This window comes from Passer montanus, unplaced genomic scaffold (genome assembly GCF_014805655.1).
Source record: "Passer montanus isolate IOZ18808 unplaced genomic scaffold, ASM1480565v1 scaffold65, whole genome shotgun sequence".
Classification (NCBI taxonomy): domain Eukaryota; kingdom Metazoa; phylum Chordata; class Aves; order Passeriformes; family Passeridae; genus Passer; species Passer montanus.
The window spans coordinates 1948118-1954117 of NW_024371593.1; positions in this window are offsets into that span (position 1 = coordinate 1948118).

The window sequence follows — 6000 nt, forward strand, 5'->3', positions numbered from 1 at the left end:
TTTTTTTGTATGGAGATCATAGTTTTGTGACTTTGCTTTATGAAAATATTATTATTCTATACAGAAGTTAGCATTTAACTATCCTGGATTTCTTGCAAGTGCTTTTGCTATGGCTGTTCCTTTTAATAGGTCTCTAGAGCCACTGAATCTAAATAGGAATTTTTCAGGTGACAGTGCTTTGCATCAGATCATTACTCAGTCTCTAGCCCCAAAAGCAGCAAGTACAGAGGAGTAATTAAATGGATATGTTCATAAAAGTCCTTGTGCAGAGGGGACTCATATCCTGCTCTCCACTCCTACTCTCTGAACTGCAAATACATGAAATTCATAGTAAAATTGCACAAATCTATTCCTTTCACTTTTACCAAATACATATTTCATCCCAAGTATCTCCTGCCCTTAGCCCATCCCTGTGAAAAGCATTCTGACTGTGACCCTTTTGATTTGTAGTCAGAGAACTGCCACTGAAGTGTTTCCAGAAATCTCAGCCAGGACAGTTTGACAGGAATCAAGAGGTAGTCCCTGTGGTAACTATGTCCCATAAATTTAGGGATTTACAGGTTGATCCTAGCATTTTAAACTCCATTTAGAAACCTAGTAGCAGCTGCTACAGACCCAGAAATATTGGTGAAATAATAATTTTGTCACGATGCTGCTTTGAAAATTGGTCATAGAATTGTTCCTCAGCTTGAGTTTCCCAGGGGCATTGAGATAAAATGCAGTGCAGCCAAGTAATCTTGAAGTGATAGGAGTAGGGATTACTCTGGCAAGGATTACCTCTGGAGGAGAAGTCACTCTCCTCACCAGATACAGATGGGACTGTTGATAATAAATCTGACTGAGCAAAGCTTTAGCATCCTTCTGTTTTATCTAAGCAGCAGAATTCAGTTGAGATCTTTCCAAGCTAATGAGGCCATCATAGAGGACACTTTGTGATGGCTGTACAGCACTAGAGAATGGAGCCCAGTCGTTAGCTGTAGTAAATCAGCTCAGTTATCTCCTCACTAAATTGGCAAGTACTGTCATTCCCAAAGCCTCCAATAGCTTCAGCAATCAAGCTGCCATCCCTAACTTTATATGTCTGCTTCAGGACAAAATGAAAATACTCATCTTAATGCCTAGAAATCCCCTGTCCTCACCCTGTTCATTATTACAATGTCTTCAAATTCAGACAGAATTGCTTAAGTAACTGAAAAATAATCTCCAGATATTAAGAGATCTGCAGCAAAAACAATAAGCAAGTGGTCCCTAGAGTAGAGGCTTTGTATCTTCTTTTGCTTATACATGACCACAGCAGCTTCACAGAAGCTACAGCAGCAGAAGAATCAAATGACAAGAGCACAAAACCCTACAATTATTGCTAATTACATCTTTTAAAATGAGGATTTTCCAATGTAAAAGGGAAATTTGAAGTGGATGGGAAGGCTTGCATGAGTTTTCTCACAAAAGGCTTCTTCATGTTAGCTGTTGATCTGCTTCTGCATCCGTTTTTGTGTGGTTTTTCTTTTTTATGCCTTAGTTACCTATTCTTATATGGAGAAAAGATTTTTTTTGTGGCAGGGCTTTTTACTAGACATTTTTAAAGACTAGAAATCTTGGGCATATATTTGTAAATCTGCATAGCAGACATGGACTTTTCTTCCCTATAGAATGAGAGTGTTTTTACCTGTGTAAGTTTCATCAAGTGCTTAATGCACAGCTCCAGAGATATCTGCATTATCGCTATAGACAGACAATTGGTTTCCCCCTTCTTGGCAGTCACTCATTTCATTGTTGTGCTGGGCTGAGCAGGTTTGCCCAGGATTTGCCCAGGCCAGAGATTAGATCACATTTAAGTGGCACTGCAATTTTAACTTTTCCTTCTCTTCCCCTTCTCACCTTCCAGGTTTGCTTCCTATAGAGTCTTCTGCTTCCAAAGTCTGCTATTTTCTGGCTTCTGTTTTAAGCAGCCCAGCTAAAAGCATCCTCCTTTCCATAACCTGTTTCTTTTCTAAATGGACAGGTATTTTTTCCCCTCTGGATCTTTTCCAGTCTTCATTTTCTGTCTGTCATGGGATTCAGTCAGTCTGCCTGACAAATCCTCTCTCACTCTGCTCCCAAACCCCTGGCTTTTGATCCAGTGTTCAGCCATTTCACCTCTGGGCTTGCAGTCCTGTAACTTGGAAGATATAGCAATAAAGCAAGCACAAGTAAGACTAATCTCTGAAATAGACTGGGTAATTCTCCTTCCTATTCTCCCCCAAGGCAAACACATTGACATTTTGAGTTAAGTTAAATTCTGGCTATATAAAAAGAAACTGAAGCTTACCTATAAAGTTTCTAATGGCTAATGCTGAGAGTCTCTCAGAGGGCAAAAACTGGGGCAGAACTTGCTGCAATAAAAAGTAAATTTCTCTGGGTAATGGCAGGGAAATCATTCTTTCTCTGTAAAAGCAAATCTTACTGTGTTTAGACATTCTGAGGAAAGCTATTAATTCTGGGCCTGACCCATCTAACACTAATGTAAATCAGAAAGAAACCCCATGAAATCAGAAGAGTTACAAAAATGCATTAAAAAATCTTTAATTATTTTTAAGGCCAGAAGCACTGTTATGAAAATAGGGACTAAGTCTCTTCTCCACAAAATTGACATTTCTAAACTTGCTAACAGGAGGAGCAATGTGATATAGCATCAGAGCACAGAAATAAAAGTTGGGAGGTCTTGACTCTATTCCTGGCTCTGACAGTAACATATTAGGTGACAAAGAGCAGATCATTTCACTTTTGTAAGCCAACACTTCCTCTCTCACCCTTGGTCTTGTTCAGCTGTAAATTCTTTGGTCTTAACAGGACCTTCAAAACATTGTCATAATGTAACAAACTGACCCTTACAAAGACTAATTCTAAAAGAAAATTAAGTGGGACTTATATACGCTGAAGTTACTTAAGAATCACAGAAAACATATATCAAGGTATTGTTTATTAGCACTGGGATTACCTAACTCCCAAGCATTGAGGCTGTTTTATTATTCAGACTCATTTGTTATCAACAGTCACAATGTTTTCTTAAGATGGCAAGAAATCAGTCTATCTAACTTGCAATTAGGGATAAAAAAAAAAAGCTTGACAAAAAGATTTGACCTTAATTTAAAAAATTAACACTCTGACAAAAAGCAAATGAAGTGCATTTTCAGTTTAATTAAAATACCACAATTGCAATGTAAATAATTGTGTTTTATTAATCATCGGCATTCAAGCTTGAGACTGGAGCCATACTAATGATAATTAAGTTGCTGGTGCTGAGTATGGTGCCTTAATAATTACATAGTAGTTAATATAGAATGCTAACTAAAACTGGGAAGTTCTGCATAGCAATTAAGTTATCTCAGGCTGCTAATTAGTTATGTTAATTTAGAATTACTTCAGTTTCCTGTGTAGACTGGGCTTGTTAAACTCAAAGTCGCCATTGTCACTTCTGTCATAAGCAACAGAACTGGTGCTCTCTTCCTATTTCCATTGAAGTTTACACAAGAATGTTTCACATCAATGTGGTTTCTTAGGGAGAGAGATTGTACAGAATCTTATACTGTATTTTTTACTTATTTTCCTGGCACATGCAGATAGCATGTTTATAGCTCAGGATGTTTAATCATTACAAGGACCCTTCTAATTATTAATGTCAAGATAGAGTCTACTTTTTTAAGTTGTTCTTAGTAGTCCTTTTTTTACAGCCAGAAAAAAGCAAGGTTATTTTAAGGGATATGAAGAGAATGAGAACAAGAAACTGCTTCATGCATAGACCAGACTCAGAATTTAAAAGTCATAGGTAATTCCTGCTTCCAGTCATAATATTGAGGACTGTGCTTTAAGATGTGGGCTCCTGAGTCAGGATTTGAGCTCTAAAGCAGACGTTGCAAAGAGCTTGAGTGCACAAGGTCTCAAAGGTAAAAAGCAATTGAGAAAATACCTTGCAAGGGAAAGTGAACTGGCCCCACTTGTCTATTTAAAATTCTTCAGAAATACAGAAATCAAACAGAGGAAGATTAATGAGTACTTCCCCTGCATTTGCAAGGAACAGCTGCCAGAAAAAGGAAGGCAGAGGTTCAATCTTTCCAATACACCTTGAGTGGCTGGGAGTCAGTAACCTAATGTCCCTATTTCCTTTTACTATCATTTGACAGGGTGGTTTGTCCCCTGGTTTCGGAATAGGGTTGCAGATCTCCTCTTTCCTTCTCTTCCTAATTCTAAAAAACCCACCTCCCCTAGTTATGCATGTGGATCCATCTATCATCCATCTATCTATCTATCTATCTATCTATTGATATACATACATATATTATTGTCATTTGGACAACCCACTCAACTCGATCACCTAAATGCTTTTATGCATCATGGCCTAATTTCTGAGCTCCAGACAATCTCCTCTTTGTTTGTTAGAGAAGTAAGCTGCTCTGCCCCTTTCATGGAGTAGCTTACATACTATAGTGCCCCATACTGTTCATGAACAGAGAAGTTGTGGGTGGTGTGGTTGTTTGAGCCTGTCTTGGGCATAGATATGACAAAATGAGGGAATTTGTGATTGCCAGAGAAGTAAGGAGTGGCATCATCAGAACTGCAGCTTTGGACTTATGGAGGGCAGACTTTGGTCTGTTTAGGTCCCTACTTAAGAGTCCCTTGGGAGACTGAAGGGCAAAGGAGTGAGGAAGACTGAAAATTCTTCAAGAAGAAAATTCTAAAGACACAGGAGCAGATTGTTCCCATGTGCCCAAAGATGAGCTGGGCTGGAACACAGGAAAGAAAAGGTGTCTCAACTTTGTAAGGGGTGGACAACTCAGGAGGACTACAAGGATATTGTAAGGTTATACAGGGAAAAAATTGGAAGCCCAGAGCCCAACTAGAACTTAATTTGACAAGTACAGTAAATGACAACAAAAATGTTTCTATAAATACATTAACAACAAAAGGGTGGTTAAGAAGAATTTCTGTCCTTTATTGAATGCAGGGGGAAACATATCAACAAAGGATAAGGAAAAGGCCTAAGTACTTATTGCCACCTTTGCCTCAATTTTTAGTAATAAGACCAGTTGTTCTTGGAGTATCTAGTGCCCTGAGCTGGAAGAGATGGAACAGAATGAAGACCCAATAATCCAAGTGGAAATGATCAGTGACTTGCTACACCATTCAGACAAACACAAATTTGTTGTACTGAGGGAGCTGGTAGAAGCGCTCACCAATCCACTTTCAATCATTTTGTCAGCTGTCCTGGGTAACTGGGGAGGTCCCAGTTGACTGAAGGTTAGCAAGTGTGATGCCCATCTACAAAAAGGGCCAGAAGAAGGATCCACAGAGTTACAGGCCTGTCAGCCTAACCTTGGTGCCAGGGAAGGTCAGATATTGTCCCCTGTATTGGGCACACCTGAGGTGGCATCTCAGAACCTGTGTCCAACGCTGGCTCCTCACTTCAAGAAAGTCATTGAGGTGCTGGAGCATGTCTGGAGAAGGACAACAGAGCACAAGGAGACAGGGTCTGGAGCACAAGTCCTATGAGGAGAGGCTGAGGGAGCTGTTGCTGTTTAACCTGGAGAAAAGGAGGCTCAGGGATGACCTTATTGCTCTCTACAACTGCCTGAAAGGGGACTGCAGTGAGGTTGGTCCCAAGTGATAAGCAACTAGTAGCAAGTGATAGGGCAAGTGATAGGACAAGAGAAACTGTTCTCAGGTTGTGCTACGGAAGGTTCAGATTGGACATCAGGAAAAATTTCTTCACCGGAATGGTGATCAGTCATTGGAACAGGCTGCCCAACACAGTGGTGGAGTCACCATCCCTGGAGATATGTAAAAAGTGTGTACATGTGGAGTGTAGGGACACAGTTTAGTGGTGAACTTGACAGTGTTAGGATTACATGTGAACTTGATGATTTCAAGTGTCTTCTCCAACCCACATGATTCTATAATTTTGTTCCTTCAGGTCTTTGAGAAACAATCTGATTGTGGTCAACATGGAGTTGCAGGGAATGTGAC